The sequence below is a fragment of the Gopherus evgoodei genome, chromosome 2 (assembly GCF_007399415.2).
Source record: "Gopherus evgoodei ecotype Sinaloan lineage chromosome 2, rGopEvg1_v1.p, whole genome shotgun sequence".
Taxonomy (NCBI): domain Eukaryota; kingdom Metazoa; phylum Chordata; order Testudines; family Testudinidae; genus Gopherus; species Gopherus evgoodei.
Window position 1 is genome coordinate 76,429,575 of NC_044323.1, and position 27,147 is coordinate 76,456,721.

Below are 27,147 nucleotides of genomic sequence, written 5' to 3' on the forward strand. Positions count from 1 at the left end.
GTGACCCATTGGTCCCCTGAACCCATAACCTGAGCCACATCGAAAACCTTTCTGTTTACAGCAGAGAGGAGCGGACAGGGAGCTGTAGACGGGAATTTGCAAGAGTTTGACAGAGGGAGGCTTACAATGGTGAGGAGGACCCGCAACACCTGTGCCAGCACTGCTTCTGTCTCCTCCACCTGCGCCTGTAGCCAGACAGAGCACCAAAGCATGGATGCTTTTACCCAGATTCTGGTGTGGGCTTGCAAAGACTGTAATTTGCAATTTCCACTTACTGATATCCAGGCTGGGGGTAGCATCCAATGTGAAAGGTGCCTACTGGTGGAATCTCTGAGGCAGCAGGTGGGAGAGCTACAGGAGGAGGTGGCCAGGCTGAGGAACATCTATGTCCATGAGCAATTCCTGGACAGTATCCATGTGGAGACAGCTGATGGTGCTGTCGCAGTTGACAGGACTACTGACACTCCAGTGAAGGAGGAGATGCCTCAGGGTGTATCTGACACACCAGTGGAGGAGGAGGCTCAGGGTGGACACAGCCAGCTGGTTACTTCTAGCAGCAGGCAGTGCTCCACCGCTGCTGCGAACCCTCCTGTTGTGGTAAAAGATAACCATTATGCTCTTCTTGATACAGGAGAGAAGAAATCACCCCCAACAGTTAAGAGGGTGAAGCCTCGTACCCCTAAGGCTGGGAGGTCTGCTGCCACCACTGATAATAAGAAACGTAGGGTAGTGGTGGTTGGAGACTCTCCGCTGAGGGGGACGGAGACACCCATCTGTCGCCCTGACCGTTCATCCCGGGAGGTATGCTGCCTGCCAGGGGCCCGTATCTGAGATGTTACAGAGGCTTTGTCGAGGATTATCCGGCCTTCTGACTACTATCCCATGCTACTCATCCATGTGGGCACAAATGATACTGCGAGGTGTGACGCTGAGCAGATCAAGAGTGACTACAGGGCTCTGGGAGTACGGGTTAAGGAGTTTGGAGCGCAGGTGGTATTCTCTTCGATTCTTCCTGTTGAAGGTAGGGGTCCGGGCAGAAACAGATGCATCGTGGAGGTGAATGCCTGGCTGCGAAGATGGTGTCGCCAGGAGGGCTTTGGCTTCCTCGACCACGGGATGCCGTTTGAGGAAGGACTGCTAGGAACAGATGGCGTTCACCTTTCGAAGCGGGGAAAGGCCTTATTTGCGCACAGACTGGCTAACCTAGTAAGGAGGGCTTTAAACTAGGTTCGACGGGGACAGGTGAGCAAAGCCCACAGGTAAGTGGGGAACAAGACCTGGGAGATGGGTTGGAAACAGGAGGGAGCACGGGCTATAATGGCAGAGAGGAAGGAGGGTCAGGGCAAAGCTGGGAGGCAAGATCAAACCAGTATCTTAGATGCCTTTATACAAATGCAAGAAGTATGGGTAATAAGCAGGAAGAACTGGAAGTGCTAATAAATAAATACAACTATGACATTATTGGCATTACTGAAACTTGGTGGGATAATACACACGACTGGAATGTTGGTGTGGATGGGTATAGTTTGCTCAGGAAGGATAGACAGGGGAAAAAGGGAGGAGGTGTTGCCTTGTATATTAAAAATGTACACACTTGGACTGAGGTGGAGATGGACATAGGAGACGGAAGGGTGGAGAGTCTCTGGGTTAGGCTAAAAGGGGTAAAAAACACAGGTGATGTCGTGCTGGGAGTCTACTACAGGCCACCTAATCAGGCGGAAGAGGTGGATGAGGCTTTTTTCAAACAACTAACAAAATCATCCAAAGCCCAAGATTTGGTGGTGATGGGGGACTTCAACTATCCAGATATATGTTGGGAAAATAACACCGCGGGGCACAGACTATCCAATAAGTTCCTGGACTGCATTGCAGACAACTTTTTATTTCAGAAAGTTGAAAAAGCTACTAGGGGGGAAGCTGTTCTAGACTTGATTTTAACCAATAGGGAGGAACTTGTTGAGAATTTGAAAGTAGAAGGAAGCTTGGGTGAAAGTGATCATGAAATCATAGAATTTGCAATTCTAAGGAAAGGTAGAAGGGAGTACAGCAGAATAGAGACAATGGATTTCAGGAAGGCGGATTTTGGTAAGCTCAGAGAGCTGATAGGCAAGGTCCCATGGGAATTAAGACTGAGGGGAAAAACAACTGAGGAAAGTTGGCAGTTTTTCAAAGGGACGCTATTAAGGGCCCAAAAGCAAGTTATTCCGATGGTTAGGAAAGATAGAAAATGTGGCAAAAGACCACCTTGGCTTACCCTTGAGATCTTGCGTGACCTACAAAATAAAAAGGCATCATATAAAAAATGGAAACTAGGTCAGATCACGAAGGATGAATATAGGCAAATAACACAGGAATGCAGAGGCAAGATTAGAAAAGCAAAGGCACAAAATGAACTCAAACTAGCTATGGGAATAAAGGGAAACAAGAAGACTTTTTATCAATACATTAGAAGCAAGAGGAAGACTAAGGACAGGGTAGGCCCACTGCTCAATGAGGAGGGGGTAACAGTAACGGGAGACTTGGAAATGGCAGAGATGCTTAATGACTTCTTTGTTTCGGTCTTCACTGAGAAGTCTGAAGGAATGTCTAGTATAGTGAATGCTTACAGGAAGAGGGTAGGTTTAGAAGAGAAAATAAGGAAAGAGCAAGTAAAAAATCACTTAGAAAAGTTAGATGCCTGCAAGTCACCAGGGCCTGATGGAATGCATCCTAGAATACTCAAGGAGTTAATGGAAGAGGTATCTGAGCCTCTAGCTATTATCTTTGGGAAATCATGGGAGACGGGGGAGATTCCAGAAGACTGGAAGGGGGCAAATATAGTGCCCATCTATAAAAAGGGAAATAAAAACAACCCGGGAAACTACAGACCAGTTAGTTTAACTTCTGTGCCAGGGAAGATAATGGAGCAGGTAATCAAAGAAATCATCTGCAAACACTTGGAAGGTGGTAAAGTGATAGGGAATAGCCAGCATGGATTTGTAAAGAACAAATCGTGTCAAACTAATCTGATAGCGTTCTTTGATAAGATAACGAGCCTTGTGGATAAGGGAGAAGCGGTGGATGTGATATACCTAGACTTTAGTAAGGCATTTGATACAGTTTCGCATGATATTCTTATAGATAAGCTAGGAAAGTACAATTTAGATGGGGCTACTATAAGGTGGGTGCATAACTGGCTGGATAACCGTACTCAGAGAGTAGTTGTTAATGGCTCCCAATCCTGCTGGAAAGGTATAACAAGTGGGGTTCCGCAGGGGTCTGTTTTGGGACCGGTTCTGTTCAATATCTTCATCAACGATTTAGATGTTGGCATAGAAAGTACGCTTATTAAGTTCGCGGACGATACCAAACTGGGAGGGATTGCAACTGCTCTGGAGGACAGGGTCAAAATTCAAAACGATCTGGACAAATTGGAGAAATGGTCTGAGGTAAACAGGATGAAGTTCAATAAAGATAAATGCAAAGTGCTCCACTTAGGAAGGAACAATCAGTTTCACACATACAGAATGGGAAGAGACTGTCTAGGAAGGAGTATGGCAGAAAGAGATCTAGGGGTCATAGTGGACCACAAGCTTAATATGAGTCAACAGTGTGATACTGTTGCAAAAAAAGCAAACATGACTCTGGGATGCATTAACAGGTGTGTTGTAAACAAGACACGAGAAGTCATTCTTCCGCTTTACTCTGCGCTGGTTAGGCCTCAACTGGAGTATTGTGTCCAGTTCTGGGCACTGCATTTCAAGAAAGATGTGGAGAAATTGGAGAGGGTCCAGAGAAGAGCAACAAGAATGATTAAAGGTCTTGAGAACATGACCTATGAAGGAAGGCTGAAGGAATTGGATTTGTTTAGTTTGGAAAAGAGAAGACTGAGAGGGGACATGATAGCAGTTTTCAGGGATCTAAAAGGGTGTCATCAGGAGGAGGGAGAAAACTTGTTCACCTTAGCCTCCAATGATAGAACAAGAAGCAATGGGCTTAAACTGCAGCAAGGGAGTTTTAGGCTGGACATTAGGAAAAAGTTCCTAACTGTCAGGGCAGTCAAACACTGGAATAGATTGCCTAGGGAAGTTGTGGAATCTCCATCGCTGGAGATATTTAAGAGTAGGCTAGATAAATGTCTATCGGGGATGGTCTAGACAGTATTTGGTCCTGCCATGAGGGCAGGGGACTGGACTCGATGACCTCTCGAGGTCCCTTCCAGTCCTAGAGTCTGAGTCTATGAGCTTTTATTTTGCTTTACAAGAAATGTCAGGGAACAAGGGTATGTAAAATGAAAACAGAAACCCAGCTAATTGCCAGCGCATTAATGAAAGGGCTGTTTTTCACAGAAGTGCCAGGCTTGCACAAGATGGTCTCACTGGTTCCTGCAATGAATCTGCATGCTGAATTTTTCTGTGCTATGCTCTTGTTAGCTGCTTGCACTGACTTTTTTTGAATTACACCAAGGAAAATTTGAGCCATTATGTTTAGGAATGTTGATGTATTCTGATGAAATATGAATATTGAGGGCTAGATTATGCCTAAAAGGCTTTGGGATGAGGGTGGGGCACAGGAGCTTCACTGCAATGGGAGCCTCAGAATTTTTAATATTAATATTCTAGAATTCCTCCTGGAACCCCTGGGGAGTGTATGCAATGGCAGCTCTGCCAACCCTTCAGAGGTGCAGTGGGTGCTCCCTTTCCCTCCAAGCCTAACCAGTTCTGCTAGCCAGTGGGGAGGAAGCGCTGGCTATGATCCCGCTCTTACCTTTTCCTGCCAGCTTTGGGAAAGCTAGAACATGCACTAGTATGAAGCAGTGGCTCTGCTCCAAGAGTCCCTGTGGCAGGTCCTTGCACAAAAGTGTTTGAAAAGTGTAGAAAGAGGCTTCTTGTGCCTCTCCTGGCTCCCTGGGACCCCACACAGTGCTCTTAATTTTTGATATTGTGGCTCTTATGTTTCATCCTCTGGCTCCAGGAACCTCAGTTAATGTTTTCATATGACAGAGGTGTACTGGAAAATTTGCAGTTTTCAGTCTCTAAGACTGTAACAATTTGGCAACTTCTCTGAATCAAAACATAGGGCTCCAAAGAGGTGTAGAAGTTAGAGTGACCAGACAGCAAATGTGAAAAAGCAGGACGGGGTGGGGGGTAACAGGAGCCGATATAAGAAAAAGACCCCAAAATTGGAACTGTCCCTATCAGGGCCGGTTCCAGCCACCAGCTAAAGAAGCAGGTGCTTGGGGTGGCCAACACCAAGGGGTGGCCCTCCGGCCGCTATTGGGGCAGCACATCCGGGTCTTCAGCAGCAATTTGGTGGCAGGTCCCTCACTCCCTCTTGGAGCGAAGGACCTGCCGCCAAATTGCTGCTGAAGAGTGGAGCAGCACGATTGCGCTGCTGTGGCTTTTTTTTTTCCCACTTGGGGCGGCAGAAAACCTGGAGCCAACCCTGGTCCCTATAAAATTGGGACATCTGGTCACCCTAGCAGAGGTCCACCCATGAAGATCAGTTTATAGCATCAGAGCCTTTAGGCTAGATTGTCAGTTCTTTTCGGTTCACTTAGCAACATTCATTTGCAAACTGAACAGATTTCAACTACAACCAGCCAATGGAGAATCCCCTTTGGGCAGGGGAACTCTCCACTGGTGTATGGTGGGTGCAGGAGGCAAAACTAGCTCCTGCACCAGCTCCCCCTCACCCATGGTGTCAAGGAAGGGTTCTGGGGCAAAGTGGGGACATGCTGGAGCAGAACTCTGCTATGTTTCTCTACAGGCATCAAAGGTGTAAGTTAGAGGAGCGTCTCAGCCGCTCTAATACCAAGGTTTGCCAGTGCGGGATCAGGGAGCTGCTTGCCTCATCTCTCCTCTGTGTTGAACAGAGCTCTGACATGAGGAGAACTGAACTATTAGACTGTAAATTCCTTGAGGACAGAGATTCCATTCTTTGTCAGACTTCTTCCACCTGTATACACTTGCAGTGCAGTGTAATTAACCTGACTTTGTTTTTGGTGATTTAGGTTGCATCTTGCATTGTAAGTATATTCTCAGTTTTCTGTGAGACATTTTCTTTTTATTTGTATTCACTTTTGGATTGAATAAAAGGCATTGAGAGAGGATAAAAAGGTTGTGGACTATATATCACGTAGCCCCCATGAGTATGTGGGTTTTATGCCAGTGGCAGGAAAAGTACATATTAATGTACTAGTCTTTAAATCATGCAGAGAAAATGAATTCAGTGTACCCTTGGGCAAAAGGCTAGAGACCTCAGCTAGGAGTTCAGAAGTGTGATTATTAAATAAAATCACAATGACAGAATTCAAGGAGAGTGTAGTGCAGTTTACTGATCCCAGGTGGCTTTGGAGATGCACGTTTACAATGCCTTTGGGTAGTCATCTATGACAGTTGCTAGATTCTGCAGTGAATATATGTGCTTTAATGAAACCACTATGATTTATAAAAGCAAAATGGAATGTCCTATTATGACTCCAATACAGAAGGCAATTCTGGAACCTGTATTCATAATGTATTTTCATGGGAGAGTTAATGCAGTCTGATATAGCAGAAGCTCCTTTCATATCATGTGAATGTCCTCACACAATAAATGCAACCTCTTTATTTTGATATTACAGAAATAAACATATTTTAAAAATGGGCTACTAAAATCTGAGCTTTTCTGGTGCACAGTATACACCAGCATATAAGGTTAGGTTGATTAGCTCCTGATCTTGTGAGGTGCTAATTGTTCTGTGAGATATAAAGATTTTATTAAAGCTAATGTTAAAAACAATTATATAATACATAGATTGAGAAAAGAGTTTCTGTACATCTAGGTATAGAGCTTAGATTATCCACAAATACAAAGTTAGATTTTTAAAAGTCAGATGATAGAGTACATAATCCTCAATAACCCACATTTAGGTGAATAGATTTAATAGTTTAGATATTAGAATCTGAATACTCGGGTACATCGCTCATGAAAAGTTGTACAGAGATTTGGTTGTGGAACGCAAAATATATCAGTAAGTGGAGATTATCCCTCAATAATTGAGAATTAGGTAGGTTGTCCATTTAGAAAATACAATCGATGAGGAAAGTATTTCAGTTACTTTCCTGACTGCGCTTCTCATCAGCACTCCAGCTCATCCCTCCTGCTATTGCTGATGTCTGGTGATGTGTTCTATGTAGATGTCCCTCGACTACCTGATGGTGTCCGACACCATGAATTGCCACATCAGCCGAGCGTAGCATTGACTGAGTCCGCATTTCCTCAGCACTCAATCGTTACTGGGGTCCCATGCGCCAAAGGCTCCAACGATCAGTGCATGTATCTGGACCTGGTAACCCTTAGCTCTCAAGGTTTCAGCCAGATGGGCATGTTTCTCTACCTTTCAAGCTCAGGCATTGTGAAAGGCAGGGGTCCTGTTCTCAAATGGCACTGTGACGTCCACCATAATGATCTTCTTTGGTCCTTGTTGGTGATGATGATGTCCAGTCACAGTTGGCTGTCGGTTCTGGGGATGGCGGAGTTTACAGCAACCTTCCCCACAGGTGTTGGGATGGCTCTGACTAGGCAATCTTGGATGGTGTTGTGTTGCAGCGGCCAAGCTCTCGAATGGGGCTTGCAGCTACACAGGTTGTGGGGTAGTGTTTCGTTGGCATAGCGGCACTTCCTGCATCTCTTGTCCTGACTCCCATGGCAGATGCCTCTGTTCAGTGGGATGCAGTTGAGCCGAGCCCTGTGGATGAACCTCCAGTTGGCAAATCGGGTGAAGCTTTCCCCAGGGAGGAAGTGGTTGCTGGTATCCCACTTCCACATCACCTTGAATGCCTTGCCCTGGTCCAGCTTCCATTTCAGGTTTTCCACATATTGGCAGTAGATGGCATCCTTCAGGGTCCTCTCTAGCATAGTTCTAGCTCTCAGAGTGATGATAGTGTGAATCTACACTGCATCTAGACTTGGGCTCATGGTGCTTGGCTTTGGGACTGTTTCATTCCTGTGTAGACTTCTGGGATTGGTCTGGGGCCTGGGCTCAGGACCCTGAGAGATGGGAGGGTCCGAGAGCTTGGGCTCCAGCCAGAGCCTAGAAGTCTACACAGCAACGAAACAGCCCTGCAGCCAGAGCCCCATGAGAAGTAAATGGGAGCAGGACTGGATTCTGTTAGTAGGAGAGGAGACAATGTTGTATACAGCGAATAGAGCAGAGGAAGAAAGTCAAGAGATCTGGGGTGAAATCCTGGCCTTACTGAAGTTAAGATCAAAGCTCCCATTGATTTCAGTGTAGCCAGGATTTCACCCTTAATTCTGTGAATAACTTTGCCATGGACGCTCTGTGTTTCCCTGGGTAAACCATGCACTGTAACTTCTCGGTGCCTCCATTTCTCCATTTGTAAAATGGGGATAATAATATTTTCCAACTTAGTACGGTGCTTTGACATCTAAGGCTTGATTTTTTTCACTTCTGGCACCTTTCACAGTCATTTGCACCTGTGCAAAGTTAATGCAAAGTGGATGTAAAATACTACCTTTCTGATGTGGTAGCACTTTCCACAGGTGTAAATGAGCCTCCCTTCTCCCTCCGCAGGCGCAGCAGCTGCCTCAGCCTGCCCCTGGCGCCACTCCCTTGTAGCTGGCTGCAATAGCAGCCGCAAGGGAGTCCAGTGATGAGCTGTAGTGGGCAGCTGCCTGCTGCCCAGGGCAGCTAGAGACGTTTGGGGGAGGTGTGCAGTGCCGGCAGGCAGGGCCAGGTGACGCTCCAGGGGAGGTGTGCAGGGGCAGCAGGTGGGACTGGGGGAGAGACCAGGCCCCAAACATTGGTGGAGCTGGGCCCCTCGGGCCCTGAATTTGCTGGAGCCAGGGCACCACAGGCCCATACAACTCGCCGCCCCTGAAATTAGCCTAGCCGATTTACCCCAGCAGAGGAACTGGTTAGTTCTGATATTTTTCCTTAACTTTCACATGTTCTCATTTTGATATTCAAAGTCATCAGTCTAGCTTTCACTCAATCTAGTTTTTGGGTGCTATCAGCTTCATGAAAATTCCCATCCACTAAACTGTGGTTAGTTTGTGGTAGATCACTCTGCTCTACTGTACTCATCTTTTTTTGACGTTGTCTCAATCTCCTAAAGAAGCTGGCAGAAGATGGCAGTGCCATGCCTGGAGAAAGACAAGAAGATGCAGGACTGCTGTCCAAATGCCTTCTCCAGATGATGTTCAGCCACTGCTCAGGACTTTGTGCTACTTTACTAATGGCTGGCAGGGGAACTCGGGATTGCCAATTACACTGGGTTCCAACTTACGGACTCTATAACCAGCAATCTAAGTCTACTCAGTCTCCATCCCTATTGCTGTTTTCCTGGGATCTTTCCTACACAGCCTCTTTCTTTTCCCTTGTCTGTTTCTTGGTTTGCCATAGAAACCTCCCCACCTCCCCATGGCTGCTTCACCCCCTCCTAGCCTCTTGCTAGACTCCTTACTCCAGGACAGTTTCTCAGAGGTTACTCTTCCCCTGGACTTCCTCATTCTCACTAATGGCCACCCCCATCCCAGGGGGTAACTGCAGCCTCCTTCTTTTTCTTGTGTGTTATGGTGAAGCAGTCTCACTTGCTGAGTCTATGACTGCCAAACACTGGAAAACATAGAATAATTCTTGAATTAAAATCTTTCACTTTTACCAGTACTCTTAAATAATTGCAGTATTGCTTTTTTATAGGATCCCATTTTTCTGATGCTCTTATTAGGCATTGCAGTGAAAATGTTGATACTTTAAGGACTCTACATTTTTCATATAAATACCCCCTTTTGATGATCTCCTGTGGGAGCACAAAGAGAGTACCAACTGTTTCCTGGATCTTACCTACCCCACGTAATCCATCTTTATGTTTGTATATTAGAAACAAATTACTATTTAAGCAACAATGGCCAGTTAATATTCTAAATAGAGCCACTTCACTGTTTCTCTGATGGCCTTGAATTATATCAGCATTTTCAACTCTTGGGCATATTTCACAGAATCTTTTCCCTTTTATTTCTTTTGCCCATATTTCGTGCCATTCTTCTCTTAACTAATTTTTAATTGGATTTTTAAACTCCACTTTACTTAACGGGATCTCTAAATCAACTTGCTCGTTGTTTGACAGCATTTTTTGCCACTTTGCCAGCTCATTGCCCACAACCCTTCCATGTGCTGCGATCCATGCTATTACTATGATTACATCCAAATATATTAATTCTGTTGTTAGCAGCAATATTTCATTAAGCATATCATTTCTGCTGCATGAAATGCCATTTCTGACTGCTAGTAGTCCTGATAAGAAATCAGACAGAATGACCATGGTGTCTGGGTGCACATCTGTGACCTAATTTAATGCCAGTATTATACCAGCCAGTTCAGTCATCAAAATCGCTACAAAATTTAATAGCCTTACAGTTCTCTTGAGTCCAAGAAGAAGGAATGCAGAATGCTGTTTCCACTCTTCCTGATCTTACATCTTTGGAGCTGTTAGTATACATTGGGCCATAGCATCCCATATTATCACAAACAGATTGCACATTTAACACTCCTTTTCCTCTTTTAATTTCATCATACAATTTTATATTTACCTCAGGAGACATAATTTACCACTTATAATGGTAAGTTGAACTTAGAGGAAGGGAAACTGATAGGGGGGCTGCTGGTCCATCCTGGTTCCAAGCCCCCACCAGCTTGCTCCAAAGATAAAGAAGTGGATAAAGGATCTCAATGAAAAGAAAGGCTTAAAAGAGATCAAACTCCATAGCTATGAGAAAATCACTGGAAAACCATCCCACCTGAGATAGACATGGAATTATATAGTACAATAAACAAAAGGAGAAGAATGATAAATATACAAGTTTTAGCAAGTTAATATATCTATGATAAACAGGGACACTATAGTCAAATTTACAGTAACTCCTCGCTTAACATTGTAGTTATGTTCCTGAAAAATGCAACTTCAAGCAACACGATGTTAAGCGAATCCAATTTCCCCATAAGAATTAATGTAAATGGGGGGATTGGGTTCCAGAGAAATTTTTTTCACCAGACAAAAGACCATATTATATACATATATATACAGTGACAAAGTTCCTCCTCTACCTTGGTGGGTCCTGCGCTTACTGGTGGATTTTGCTAACCTCAGAGATCTTCCTGTGTTGGATCAGGAGTTGGGAGTTTTTGGGGGGAACCCGGGCCTGCCCTCTACTCCAGTTTCCAAGAGCCCTGTGGACTGCAGCTGTCTATAGTGCCTCCTGTAACAGCTGCATGACAACTACAAATCCTTGGGCTACTTCCCCATGGCCTCCTCCAAACACCTTCTTTATCCTCACCACAGGACCTTCCTTCTGGTGTCTGATAACGCCTGTACTCAGTCCTCCAGCAGCACACTCTCAGCTCCTTGCGCCTCTTGCTCCCAGCTCCTCACACGTGCACCACAAACTGAAGTGAGCTCCCTTTTAAACACAGGTGCCCTGAGTAGCCTGCCTTAATTGAGTCTAGCAACTTCTTGATTGGCTGCAGGTGTTCTAATCAGCCTGTCTGCCTTAATTGTTTCCAGAAAGTTCCTGATTGTTCTGGAACCTTCCCTGTTGCCGTACCCAGAGAAAGGAGACCTACTTAACCTGGGGCTAATATATCTACCTTCTATCACTCTCCTGTAGCCATCTGGCCTGGCCCTGTCACAATATATACACACACACACACACAGAGTATAAGTTTTAGACAAACAATTTAATACTGGTACACAGCGATTATGATTCTGAAGCTTGGTTGAGTGGGGCAATAAAGGTGGCATTAAGCTACCTGTATGTCTCCTCCCACTATAATCTGGTCCTGTGGGGGGGGGCAGATGCCAAGCCAGTCTTGAGGTAGAACTGGGGATCATCAGGGAAAATAAATATCCTGGCCATGCCCCCTTTTCCTATTTATACACCCTACAACGGGCCTGGAAGTGAGGGTAGCATAGGAGTCACTAAGGCAGACCTCCATTCCCCCCCAGGCTGGGGAATCCCCAGACAGTCAGATTTACTAACATTACAGTCATTTTGTTGGTGGCAGACAGGTGCAAAACAGCTGCAGTCTGGACTGGGACTCCTCCTGTATTTAAGAAAAGGGATTATACCATTTTCAGTATTATTCTTTATCTCCTTCTAATACACTGTAGTATATTGTTTCCTATTTTGACCATGCTACATACTTAGCATGTCTTCATTGACTGATACACAGTGAAGCAAAGCTTGGTCTGAACTCACAGTTGGGCTTACTTTGATGTTACAGCCTTTGAAATTAGTGGTGTTATGCTGATGTAAAATTGGAGTAATATAGTGGTGAATCAGGCCCATTGCATTTTACCTGAGTGATTACAGTTAATCATCAATCAACTGTTCTTTGATTTCCCTATTGTCTTGTACAGTTTAATAATGTAGCAGAACTTTGCTAATTCACACCTCCAGAAGCTGCACACCTTAAAATTTATACATTAAAAATGGTTGTCTCACCAGACTTCCGAACAAAGATTTAATATCAGATCTTACTGCAGTATTTTATTACAAATGACCAGATCGTCAGCTGCTGTAAATCATTAACACCTATTGCATAGCTACTAACTGTGACACTATGCCCCTTATTCTTCAGAGAGATATTGTTATGATATGAATATAATTAAGATGTGTTTTATGCAATATCAGTCATGTGAGGTATCATTGGAAAGGTTATGATTTATTGAATATGATTATCCTATTTGTATGCATGTATCATTTCTGTATCTGAAGTTAGGAATATTGACTGTGTAATAATTACAAGTGGGTTTACACCTGCCTAAATGGGCCATTAGGCAGAACGATAGGACTTTGAGGATGCTGATCTCCCACCTCCCTGGGATGCTGCGAACAACCTTTGACTCATAGCTGCTTTGATACCGCAGGTCATGGGATCATGTCATCTAGTACTGGCCTCCATCTTGGACTACTAGTACTTTTCCACTAATGTGGGGTGGGGATCTGTCATAAACAGATAGCTAAGGGTTAATGTCTCTTTCACCTAAAGCACCTGACCAGAGGACCAATCAGGAAACCGGATTTTTTCAACTTTGGGTGGAGGGAATTGTGTGTCTGAGGTCTTTGTTTTCTGGCTGCCTGCTTTCTCTGAGCTTTGGAGAAGTAGTTCTGTTTTCTAATCTTTTGTTTCTAAGTGTAAGGACAAAGAGATCAGATAGTAAGTTATATGGTTTCTTTTCTTTGGTATTTGCATGAATATAAGTGCTGGAGTGCTTTGATTTGTATTCTTTTTGACTAAGGCTGTTTATTCAATATTCTTTTAAGAAATTGCCCTGTATTGTGTCATCTTAATACAGAGAGACCATATGTATTTTTCTTTCTTTTTTTTATAAAAAGCTTTCTTTTAAGACCTGTTGGAGTTTTTCTTTACTTCAGGAAAATTGAGTCTGTACTCACCAGGGAATTGGTGGGAGGAAGAAATCAGAGGAGATCGGTGTGTGTTGAATTGGCTAGCCTGATTTTGCATTCCCTCTGGGGGAATAGGAAAGTCCTTTTTGTTCCAGGACCGGGAACGGAGAGGGGGAGTCACTCTGTTTGGATTCACAGAGCTTGTGTCTGTGTATCTCTCCAGGAGCACCTGGAGGGGGGGAAGGGAAAAAGGATTATTTCCCTTTGTTGTGAGACTCAAGGGATTTGGGTCTTGGGGTCCCCAGGGAAGGTTTTTCAGTGGGACCAGAGTGCCCCAAAACACTCTAATTTTTTGGGTGGTGGCAGCAGGTACCAGGTCCAAGCTGGTGACTAAGCTTGGAGGTTTTCATGCTAACCCCTATATTTTGGACGCTAAGGTCCAGATCTGGGACTAAGGTTATGATAGGATCAAACTGGGGAACAAAGGATTCCTGCCCTGTGTAAATCCTATTTAAGGCAGGGAAGTGAGTTAATCAGGGTGCATTCTTCACTGAATCCCTGCCCAGGATGACTGCTGGAAAGATCAAAGAAACAAAGACAAAAGGGAGAGAGAAGAGCTGAGCCCAGGCTGGAAAAGGTGTCTGGCCTGTGAAAGAAATACCTAAAACAACATTTAGGGTGATAAATTACTACTTGTAACCAGTTTCTTTTGTGTCTTAAGCTTTCATTGCAGGTTTTTGTTTTATTTGCTGGGTAATCTGCTTTAATTTGTTTGCTATCCCTTATAATCACTTAAAATCTACCTTTTGTCATTAATAAACTTGTTTTTGTTTATTCTAAAGCCAGTTTATGGAATTCATAATGGGGGGAGGAAGAGACAAAAAGCTGTGCATATCTTCCTCCACATCGAGGGAGGAGGCGAAATTCAATTAGCTTACGCTGTACACTTCTTTGTGCAGCACAAGACGATACAATTTTGGGTTTACTCTTCTGAGGGGGACTGCACCGGAGTGCTGGGAAAATTCCCTAGCTGAGTCTTCCCATGTAGAGCTGATTTACGTGTCTGTCTTTCTGCAGGTGAGTGTGTCCCTACCTGTGTGTGTGCTGGAGGAAGCTTGAGGATCTGGCTCAGCAGGACAGTGTAAAGGAGCCCAGGCTGGTGCAACAGGCAGGCTCAGTGGTACACCAGTACATCAGGTGGCAATCCAGAGTGGGGGATAATCCCGTCACACTGACTTCAGTTTGAGATAAGTACAAATGTAAAGTTATGTATTTGCTTAAATGCTTTTCTGAATTGAAGTTGCGCTCTCTCTTTGATATTTTAGTAACACTGGTACTACACTGCATTATGTAAACATTATATTTTATTATTTAAACCCAAACTTATGAAGGAATGCTAACACACATTGTTAGGAACGCACAAATGGGTCTGTATAGCCCTTTGTGTACATTGATTAAATACGTGAATGGATGGTGTGTTGGTAACAAGCATGACTCAGTATTGTTCTAACTCCAGACAATATAGAAGCTGCATAGGGTCTTGCTGTATCCATTATGACTGTCACGTTGGTTGTGTCACTAAGCTCTCATGTATGGACCAGTTCTTATGGGATAGCCATGGATTTTCAGTCTGTCTGAAACATTTAGTAACCGGATACATGGGTATTTATAACACTGTATACTTCTGAAGGATGCTGTCTAGCACATCTGCTAGTGATTTCCCACGGTATGTAGATGTCAGTGTATTTTCCCTCCTTCGTGACTTTTTCCTTTAAAGGGTTTCATGTGGTCACTTGCACACCGTTACCAATCTCCTTGTTTTTCTGCTAATTTACAAATATTGACATCAAAGTATCTTAGCAATGAAAAGTAATACACAATTAACTTTGTGAAAATTTTGAGAGCTATTTTTCAGTATGGAGTTCACAGTCTAAATCAGGGCTTATAATATGTAAATGAAAATTATTACAAAGAACACATAATGAAGTGATGGTTGTAGGCAGTGGCCGTACTTAACATCACAGGTTTCTCAAATATTCCATAAATTATAGATTTTTACCAAAAAGCCAGTGTGGATTTTCTGTGCTTCGTTTTCTTTTCCAAAATAGCATACGCTTGCAATAATATTTCTCTAGATATTTATTATTATTATTTTATTATTCATTACTAGTAGCTGAAAACATGGGTGTAATTCATAAAGTCTTGTGGGGAAAAAAAATGATTGAGAAATTAAAACTTGGATGGTAACAGACCACCTATCCCAGTAATGATTGAACCTGGTGATAGTCTAAAATAAAGAGATCCCTGTGTTTCCATCACTTCACACTGACTGCGCAGAAATCCTAGGCTTCGGAACAACACAGAGTGATGATTATATAGATTATTATTTGTATTACCATATTACTATCATGGACAATTGAGCTGGTGCTGCACAAACACTGAACAAAAAGACAGTCTCTGCCCCCCAATGATAAGTGTCAGACACGAGACAACAAGTGGCTATAGATAGAAAAGGGAGCACAAATAAACAATGAGACAGCACTGGTCATTGTGAGAGGTGGTAGTTTCAGCACACTATCAGACTAGTTGTTTTTTATAGGCATCACAGCAAAGGAGAGTGTTGATGAGGGATCTGAAGGTGGATACTGAGGTAGCTTTGCAGATGTTTATGGGGAGCTCCTCAAGAGTGTGCAGCAGTGTGGGAAAAAGCATGAAGGTGTTTGTTTTAAAATTTAACAAATGGGTGATCAGAGGCAGGTATCCACAGTTCAACAGCCAATGAGAGATGATGGGAAGGATGGGGATTGACCGTGAAGGCCTTGAAAGTGAATACAAACATGTTTGATGCAATAGAGAAGGGAGAGCCAGTGGAGGAATGGAAAGAGAGTGGGTAACGGTCAAAGTAACAGGCTAGGAAAATGATTATTGCAGCAGTATTTTGAATGGATGTGCGCGGGGCTAGAATGTATTTTTCAAGGCCAGAGAGGAGAAAGTTGCAGTATTTGAGATGCAAGATGATGAAAGCTTGGAGGAGGATTTTAACTTTGTGGATGGATAAGCAAGGCCATATCTCAGAGAAGGAACGCAGAAAGAATCAGCAAGAATTAGGGCTTGTCTTCATTACCGGGAGAGCCACGTTGCTGCAGTTAATGTGGTGGGTGTCGCTAAATCGATTGCAGAGTGCTCTCCAGTCAACCCTGGTACTCCACCTCTCCGAGAAGAGTAAGATAAGTTGACAAGAGAGCATCTCCCATTGACATAGCACAGTGAAGACACTGGGGCAAGTCAACCTAATCTATGTCAAATAACGTAGCTGGAATAGTGTAACTTAGGTCCACTTACCCCTTAGTGAAGACAAGCCCTTAGACATAGCCTGGATTTGAGGACCTAGAGAGAGATCCAAGTGGAAGATGATGCCCAGGTTACAGGCCAGAATGACAAGCAGGATGGTGATGATGTCCAAAATGATCAAGAAAGTCTGTATTTGAGTGCCTGGATAACTCTGGATATAATTAAAGGACAGTGTCACATGTACAAATATTAACAAACAGAAGCAAAGTGAAAAATATATTTAAATGTATCAGAATTAAATATTTTAAGTATGCAGCACCGTGTACATTTTAAAGTTTTCACTGCACATCCATGCATGGCTGCATATCTTTAGGTCCTGTATTAAATCACATGTGACATTTTGTCTACTGTAGTTTCTACATGCATGTGTGTTGTGAAGGGGAAAGGACAGAGGAGTCAAGAAATAAACATCTGAACACGTCACAAATCCAATTAACTGTGACAAGGCTCGTAAAGTCAAGTGAATAACAAAGCAGTGCTGTCTAGAAGCAGCTTTGTGTTTTGAATCGCATTGGAGAGTGTAGAACATCAGCTGGACAAGGTAAAAAAGCTTCACGCTGCTGGATTCTCTGCACCCAATAAGACTATCTTACTTATATCCTAGCTGGGTGATAGCACTGTATTATTTGCAAGCGTCAGTTCTTATCTCTTCACTGGTTCTGTGCGACAAATAAGGGAAGGACAGTATCCTGCACATAGAATGCAAAATATGTGCTAATGTCATTACAGGATAATTCAGTGAACCAGAAACCATGATTAACATCCCACTCTCCAATCCTCAACAGCAAGCACCAAAAGACTGCCCAGTAAGATGACAGACTTGAACAGAGCCTAACTTAACCTCTCTGACACAAATTCTCCTGGCTGTTGTCTGGACTTGGAATCTATGCAGGCCCGAGGCTTTCCTTTTCCTTCCTCCAGCTCTTGACAGACACACATTTTATTGCTGGGACAGGTGAGAGGCAAATGAACCATAAAATGTCTTCCTTTGATGATCTGCTGCTTACATGTTTGTTTGAGATTCAAACATTTGGGTCCAGATTCTGATTTCAGTTATATCAGTGTCAATCTGGAGTGGATTTGCTCTGGATTTACACAGTGGATTTATCCAGAATCCAGCCCATGATATTTTGGTAGGAGATTTAATCTACAGTAACTGCTCACTTAACATTGTAGTTATGTTCCTGAAAAATGCGACTTAAGTGAAACGATGTTAAGCTTATCCAATTTTCCCATAAGAATTAATGTAAATGGGGGAGGGGGTTAGGTTCCAGGGAAAATTTTTTCACCAGACAAAAAACTATACATTATACAGATATACACACAGTATACATTTTAAACAAACAATTTAATACTGTTTACAGCTATGATGATTGTGAAGCTTGGCTGAGGTGGTAAAGTTAGAGGGTGGAAGAGGGAGGGATATTTCCCAGGGAATGCTTTGCTGCTAAATCATGAACTAGCACTCGGCTGAGCCCTCAAGGGTTAACACATTGTTGTTAATGTAGCCTCTCATCATGGCAACACGAACAGGAGGGAGGGGAGACAGCATAGCAGACAGTGACAGGCACACACCTTGTGCGTGGGAGAGAGAGAGAGAGAGATGCACACTGACCCTTTAAGTAAGCTGACCCACTCTTAAGTGCATTGTCTTTTTAAGTGGATCAGGAAGTTGAGACAGCAGCTGCTGCCCCAAGCTCTCTCTATCTCTCTCCATCTGTGTTCCCTCCCTACTCTATATGGAGAAGGGTTAAGCAGGGTGCAGGAGCAGGAGGGAGAGGGACACCCTGACATTAGCCCCTCCTTCCCTCCTCCCCCCTCGCAGAGCAAGCAGGAGTCTCTGGAAGCAGCTCCAAGGCAGAGGGCTGGAGAAGCACATGACAGTGCGGGGAAGGGACAGCTGAACTGCCGATTGATAGCCTGCTGGGTGGCTGCAGCATAGGGAACTTAGGGAAGCGGGGAGCTGATAGGGGGGCTGCCAGTCCACTCTGGTTACAAGCCCTCATCAGCTAGCTGCAATGGGCTGCCCTTCCTGCAAGCAGTGGACAAAGCAGGCAGCTGCCAAACGAAGTTAGAAGGGAGCATTACACAACTTTAAACGAGCATGTTCCCTAATTGATCAGCAACATAACAATGAAACAACGTTAACCGGGATGACTTCAAGTGTGGAGTTACTGTATTAACTGCAACATGGTTGCACATACTGCACCTACTTGGATTACTTAGATCAATTACTTAATATTTCTATTGCATTTTGAAGCTTTAGGGCCTGATTTGCTGTGCAGTTAAACCAATTTCATAACTCTGCAATGCCATTGACTTAAATGGAATTATTTCTCATTTACATATGGAAGAGAAAAATCAAACCCATTAAGTGTTATAAAATTATTATTGATATACATTATTATTGTATTAAATTATCCCAATGCTAAGGAAAGATAGGAAGAATAGCATGAGGCCAATATGGCTTCATCAGGAGTTCTTTATTGACCTGAAAATCAAAAAGAAATCCTGCAAAAAGTAGAAACATGGAGAAATTACTAAGGAGGAGTACAAAAGAATAGCACAAGCACATAGGAACAAAATCAGACAGGCTAAGGCACAAAATGAATTTTATGCCCTTACAAGGGACATGAAAGGCAATAAGAAGAGGTTCCTTAAATGCATTAGGAGCAAGAGAAAATGAAGGGAAACATAGGTCCTCTACTTAACAGGGAAGGAGAGCTAATTATTGAGACATCAAGAAAGCTGAGATGTTCAATGCCTACTTAGCTTCACTCTTCACTAAAAAGTTTAATGGTGCCAAGATACTCCACACAATTAATATTAACAAGGGGGAAGAACAAATTAAATAATATTTAGATAAATTAGATGCATTCAAGTCAGTAGGGCCTGATGAATTTCATCTTAGAGTACTTACAGAACTAGCTGAAGCAATCTCAGAACTGTTAGCAATTATCTTTGAGAACTTCTGGATGAGAGGTGAAGTTATAAGGACTAACCAGCATGGATTTGTCAAATCATGCCACACCCAAACTGTCGTTCTTTGACTTAGGCCTTGGCTACACTGGCGCTTTACAGCGCTGCAACTTTCTCGCTTAGAGGTGTGAAAAAAACACACCCCATGAGCACAGCAAGATACAGCGCTGTAAAGCACCAGTGTAAACAGTGCCGCAGCGCTGGGAGCGTGGCTCCCAGCACTGCAAGCTTATCCCCATGAGGAGGTGGAGTACGTGCAGCGCTGAGAGAGCTCTCTCCCAGCGCTGGCGCTGCGACCACACTCACACTTCAAAGCGCTGCCACGGCAGTGCGCCTGCAGCAGCGCTTTGAAGTTTCTAGTGTAGCCAAGCCCATAGTTACCAGCCTAGTGGGTAGTGGGGAAGCAGTAGATGTGATATATCTTGATTTTAGTAAGGGTTTTGAGAGAGTCTCACATGACATTCTCATAAGCTAACTAGGGAAATGTGGTCTAGACAAAATTACTATAAGATGGATGCACAGATGATTTAAAAACCGTACTCAAAAAGTAGTTATCAGTGGTTCGCTGTCCAACTGGGAGGGCATATCTAGTAGGGTCCTGCAAGAGTCAGTTCTGGGTCCAGTACTACACAATATCTCCATTAATGACTTAGATAATGAAATGGAGAGTATGCTTATAGAATTTGCAGATGACACCAAACTGGGAGGGGTTGCATGCACTTTGAAGGACAGAATTGGAATTCAAAATGAGCTTGACAAATTGGAGAACTGGTCTGACTTCAGCAAGATGAAATTAAATAAAAGCCTACTGAGAAGTACTTCACTTAGGAAGGAAAAATGAAATGCAGAACTACAAAATGGGGAGTAACTGGCTAGGTAGTAGTACTGCTGAAAAGGATCTGGGTTATAGAGGATTACAAGTTGAATATGAGTCAACAATGGATGCAGTTGTGAAAAAAGCTAATATCTTTGTGGTGTGTATTAACAGGAGTGTCATAGTCAAGACACAGAAGGTAAGTGTCCCACTCTATTTGGGACTGGTTAGGCCTCAGCTGGAGTACCATGTCCAGTTCTGCATGCCACACTTTAGGAAAGATGTGAACAAAATGGAGAGAATCCAGATGAGAGGAACAAAACTGATAAAAGGTTTAGAAAATCTGATCCATGAGGAAAGGTTAAAAAATCAGGCTTGTTTAGTCTTGAGAAAAGACTGAAGGGGACCTGATAATAGTCTTCAAATATGTTAAGGGCTGTTATAAAGAGGACAGTGATCAATTGTTCTCCATGTTCACGGAAGGTAGGACAAGAAGTAATGATCTTAATCTTCAGCAAGGGAGATTTAGGTTAGATCTTAGGAAAAACTTTCTAACTATAAGGATAGTTCAGCTCTGGAATAGGCTTCCAAAGGAGGTTGTGGAATCCCCATCATTTGAAGTTTTTAAAAATAAGTTGGACAGACACCTGAGGCCAGGGATGGTCTAGGTTTACTTCATCCTTTTACAGCACAGGGGGCTGGACTTGATCATTTCTTGAGGTTACGCACTCAGAGTCTAATAACAAGAATTTTTTATACAAGCTAAGGATGTATCAGTTGGAATCAACAAATGAGGAGAAAGATGTGGATGAATTGGTCCATCCCAGGATGACTATAAACCATCAATATGTGGTAGCTGTGAAAAAGGCGAATGCAATCCTAGGATGCATCACACAGTGTATTTCCAGTAGAGACAGGGAAGTGTTCTTACCATTATATAAGGCACTAGTGAGACCTCATCTGGAATACTGTGTGCAGTTCTGGCCTCCCATGTTTGAGAAAGATGAATTCAAACTGGAACAGTGCAGAGAAGGGCTACTAGGATGATCAGAGGAATGGAAAACCTACCTTAGGAGAGGAAACTTAAGGAGCCTGGCCTGTTTAGCCTAACAAAACGAAGCCTGAGGGGAGATATGATTGCTCTCTATAAATACATCAGAGGGATAAACACCAGGGAACGAGAGGAATTTTTTAAATTAAGGGTCAATGTTGGCACAAGAATGAATGGATATAAACTGACCATCAACAAGTTTAGGTTTGAAATTATATGAAATTTTCTACCCATGCGAGGGCTGAGGTTCTGGAACAGCCTTCCAAGCGGGCAAGGGGAGTAGTGTGGACAAAAAAAACCCAGCCTAACTTGTTTCAAAACTGAGCTTGATAAGTCTATGGAGGGGATGGTATGATGAGATGGCTTACAGTGGCATATGGCCCATTTGTGACTGCTATTAGTAAATATCACCAGTGGCAGAGATGGACAGTAGAGGGGGAGAGTCTGAGTTACTACAGAGAATTCTTTCCCAGGTGTTTAGCGGATGACTCTTGCCCACATACTTAGGGTCTAACTGATCATCATATTTGGGGTCGGGAAGGAATTTTTTCCCAAGGTCAGATTGGCAGAGACCCTGTGGATTTTTCACCTTCCTCTGCAGTATGGGGTACACATCTCTTGCTGGTCTGAACTAAAGTAAATGGTGGATTCTCTGTAACTTGAAGTCTTTACATTAAGATTTGAAGACTTCAGTAACTCAGACAGAGGTTATGGTGCCACTACCAGAATGAGCGGGTGAGGTTCTGTGGCCTACACTGTGCAGGGGGTCAAACTAGATTATCATGATGCTCCCTTCTGACCTTAAAGTCTGAGTCTGGACTGTGAGTCACTTCCAGCTCTACATCTCTCATTTCTATGATTATTGGATCTGATGACAATGCACCTGGTGTGGATGCCAAGATAAGTCAGCAGAATTACTCTGCTTCTGTACACTGCAACAGTCAGTGATCCTAAATCTTTGTCTCTAGAGCTATATATAGTCTTCAGGAAACTGCGTGGGGATTTGGTTTAGTCCACCTTTTAGTGAGTGTTGTCTTACTTAAGGAATGTGAACAATGTGCTGAACATGGATGCTAATTACCATTTTGGCTGATAAATATGAGTTGCCATGAGGAGAGCTGAGCAAATGTACTTGAACTGCCAGGATCCTCCTAGGAACTACAAAAAGAGAGTGTGAAAAGGGAAGATATGCTGGCCAAATGCTGCCACAAAGAACTACAAGGCAAAATATTTTGCTACTGCATTTTGATGACTGCATCAAAATCTCGGGACAACTCTCATTCCTCTGAAGCCACATATATTAACCAGGGGCAAAAGTTAGGATGCTGGAGTGTTTAGAATACAGATATGATCTGGTATGTTCCTCTATCAAGAAGTTGATAGGATTTGCAGTGAAATACAAATAGAATTCAATGTATTAGCAACTTGGAAAATAAACTGAAGATACTATTTTGGTTTTTTTTTACTCTGCGGTGCTTTTGCCTGAGGAAAAAACACTTTATTGCTAAATCCTTCCACCCTGAATTGATCATATTCGAGTGCCTTCTAGCAAAGTGCATGACTGTTACAAAATATAGCCAGCCTTATGTTAGGTTTGGCATTGGAAAAAATGCTTCAGTATTATTGAAACATCTTTAGAAAATTAAAAAAAAATGCTTGTAATGAAAAAGTATGTTAAAATTTTTCTTTCCGATATGGAGGCACATAGTCTGCTTTGAGAACTCTTATTGAGACTCATTTTTTGGCTCAGGTAACATCTGATAAAAGGTTGGTCGTAATGCAAATACAGCAGGGGTAGGCAACCTATGGCACATGTGCCAAAGGCAGCACGTGAGCTGATTTTCAGTGGCACTCACACCGCCCAGGTCCTGGCCACCGGTCCGGGGGGCTCTGCATTTTAATTTAATTTTAAATGAAGCTTCTTAAACATTTAAAAAACCTTATTTACTTTACATACAACAATAGTTTAGTTATATATTATAGACTTATAGAAAGAGACCTTCTAAAAATGTTAAAATGTATGACTGGCACATGAAACCTTAAATTAGAGTGAATAAATGAAGACTTAGCACACCACTTCTGAAAGGTTGCCGAACCCTGAAATACAGTATCCTCTTTTAGTTTACTACCCTATTAGTAAAATGCTTGCAAATGTTATAGTATAACAGAGTAAAGGGTGAACATTAAGGGCATGTCTACACTACGAAATTAGGTCAATTTTATAGAAATTGATCTTTAGCAACTGATTTTATACAGTCGATTGTTCATGTCCCCACTAAGTGCATTAGGTCGGCAGAGTGCGTCCTCCGTACCACGGCTAGCATTGACTCACAGAGTGGTGCACTGTGAGTAGCTATCCCACAGTCCCCGCTGCCAATTAGAATTCTGGGTTAAGTTCCCAATATCTGATGAGGCAAAAACGTTTTTGCGGGTGGTTTTGGGTACATGTCGTCAGTCTCCCCTTCCTCCCTCCCTCTTTGAAAGCAACGGCAAACAATCATTTTGCGCCTTTTTTCCTGGGTATTCTGTGCAGATGCCATAGCACAGCAAGCATGGAGCCCGCGCAGCTGCACACTGCTTTTGTGAGCATTGCAAACACCTTGCGCATTATCCTGCAGTATGTACAGAGCCTAGCTAGGAGCCACCAGCGCAAGGAAGATTGTGAGGAGGACATGGACGCAGACGTTCCGGAAAGCACGGGATGTAGCAATTGGGATACCATGGTGGCATTGGGGCATGTTGATACAGTGGAACACCAATTCTGAGCCTGGCAAACAAGCACAAACTGATGGGACCGCATATTGCAGATATGGGATGATTCCCAGTGGCTGTGAAACTTTCTCATGCATAAGGCCACTTTCAGAACTTTTGTGAGTTGCTTTCCCCTGCCCTGAAGCGCAGGAATACCAAGATGAGACCTGCCTGACAGTTGAGAAGCAAGTGGCGATAGCCCTGTGGAAGCTTGCAACGCCTGACTGCTACTGGTCAGTTGGGAATCAATTAGGAGTGGGCAAATCTACCATGGGGGCTGCTGTGATCCAAATAGCCAAAGCAATCAATACCTTTCTGCTAGGAAGGGAAGTGACTCTGGGAAATGTGCAGGTCATAGAGGATAGTTATGCTGCAATGGGGTTCCCTAACTGTGGTGCGCTTATAGATGGAACACATATCCCTATCTTGGCACCAGACCACCTTGCCAAAGAGTACGTAAACCGCCAGGGGTACTTCTTAATGGCGCTGCAAGCACTGGTGGCTCACAAGGGCTGTTTCACCTACATCAACGTGGGATGGTCAGGAAAGGTGCATGACACTCGCATCTTTGAGAACTTCGGGCTGTTTGGAAAGCTGCAGGAAGGGACTTTCTTCCCAGACCAGAAAATTACCGTTGGGGATGTAGAAGTGCCAATAGTTATCCTTGGGGACCCAGCCTACCTCTTGCACCCATGGCTCTTAAAGCCGTACACAGGCAGCCTGGACAGCAGTAAGAAGCAGTTCATCTATAGGCTAAGCAAGTGCAAAATGGAGGTAGAATGTGCCTTTGGATGTTTAAAAGGGCACTGGCGCAGTTTGTGGAGTAGGTTAGACCTCAGCGAAAGCAATATTCCCATTGTTATTACTGGTTGCTGTTGGCCTGCTAAACCCAGGGTTGTGAGTTCAGTCCTTGAGGGGGCCATTTGGGGATTGGTCCTGCTTTGAGCAGGGGGTTGGACTAGATGATCTCCTGAGGTCCCTTCCAACTCTAATAATCTATGATTTTATCTCTGAGAGTAAGGTGGAGACATTTATGGTGGGTGGGAGGTTGAGGCAGATCGCCTGGTGGCCAATTCTGAAGAGCCAGACACCAGAGCAATTAGAAGAGCACACCTAGGCGTGCTGCACATCAGAGAGGCTTTGAAAAATAGTTTCATGACTGATGAGGCTATGATGTTACAGTTGTGTGTGTTCGTCCTTGATGCAAAGCCACCTCCTTTGATGAATGTACTCCCCTGTAAGTCAATCCCCCTTCGACCATAGCTGGCACAGGAAATAAAGTCCCTATTGTTCTGAAACCATTCCTTCTTTATTAAAAAGAACTTTAGATCACTGACAACTCTGACTAGTAAAAGGAAGCCAGGGTGTACAAAGAGTTTGATAATGGGATGGGGAAGGACAAGGCCACAGTGCTTATTGTAGCCACACTACAAATGAAAGCTGTTTGAATGACAGCCTTCTGTTGGTTGGGCCATCCCCTGTAGCTGAGTGGCAGGGTGCCCAGAGCCTCCCCTCAAGCATTCTTGGGCGTCTGGGTTAGGAGGATATGAAACTTGGCAAGGGGGGCAGGCAGTTACACAATGGATGCAGCAGGGGTCTGTACTCTAGTTGCCTTTCCTGCAGCTCCACCAGACACCACATCATGTCCGTTTGTTCTCCCATTAGCCTCAGCATCTCCTCCTGCATGTTCTGATCACGCTCACTGTATGCCTTCCTGGCCTCTGCCACTGAATGCCTCCATGCATTCAGCTGTGCCCTAACAGTGTGGGAGGACTGCATGAGCTCTGAAAACATGTCATCTCGAGTGTGTTTTTTTCACCTTCTAATCTGTGATAACCTTAGGGACAGAGTTGATGCAGGGAGCACAGAAGCATTTGCAGCTGCAGAGGGGGAAAAAAGGGAGAGTAGAATTTAAAGAAGATACATTTCTGAGAACAAAAGGGAGACTCTTTCACAGTGAATCAAGCAATTCACAGCAGACAGAACATGTGTTTTAGGTACAAGGTTGCATTTTGCCTTTTATATTGAGCGCCTGCCGGTATGGTGACACATCACTCATGGCTGGGCAACAGAATTTGGTTTGCAGGCACCCATGGTAAGCCAAAGGGTACGTGGGGTTGACTTCTTCCGCGTTCATAACATGTGGGAATGGTTTCAAATTCCAGCACCCTCCTTTCCCATAGCAACCAATGGGAGTGTGTTTGTCATTTAAAAGGAGGCCCTACGGTTTTGGGGTGGATGTGGCTGTTCTCCAGGATGATCTCTTTTAGCCAAGCGCAAACAGCCCAGCATGCCCAGGGTCTAATGTGTCTGGGATCACCAAACAGAGGAGGGTTACTGTTCCCTTACAAAACTTCCTCTATTTCAACCAGGTGACCATGAATGATATCACTCTCCTGAGGCTAACAGAGAAAAATAAAGACCGAATGTTGCATGAATGCAACCAAACCCAGGATCATTGGCTGCCATGCTTTGTGTTGCAATGATTCCAGACCACTTGCTACTGGCTTAGCATGGTAAAGTGTCCCTACTGTGGAGGATGAAATAAGACAGCCCTCCCCAGAAATCTTCTGCAAAGGCTTTCAGAGTACCCCCAGGAGAGCTTCATGGAGATATCCCTGGAGGATTCCCGCTCAATCTCCAGCCGTGTTAACAGACTGCCACTAGCTGTACTGGCTGTGAATGCATCCCAGGGCAAATCAAACATTAAACACAATTGCTTTTAACCCCTGTAGTGTTGTTACAAATGTGCGCTCACGAGAGGTGCATTCTCCACCATCAGGGTCCGGGAACAATAGGCCCTGTGTGG

General features: G+C 43.8%; 1 long non-coding RNA gene across 1 annotated transcript; it reads left to right on the forward strand.

Moving 5' to 3' along the window:
• LOC115644885 lies at nt 1-26,842 on the forward strand. Its single transcript, XR_003998618.1, has 4 exons — nt 1-11; nt 6,965-6,974; nt 18,298-18,303; nt 26,711-26,842. It is a non-coding gene; the product is annotated as an uncharacterized LOC115644885 (long non-coding RNA).
• Nucleotides 26,843-27,147: the final 305 nt, after the last annotated feature.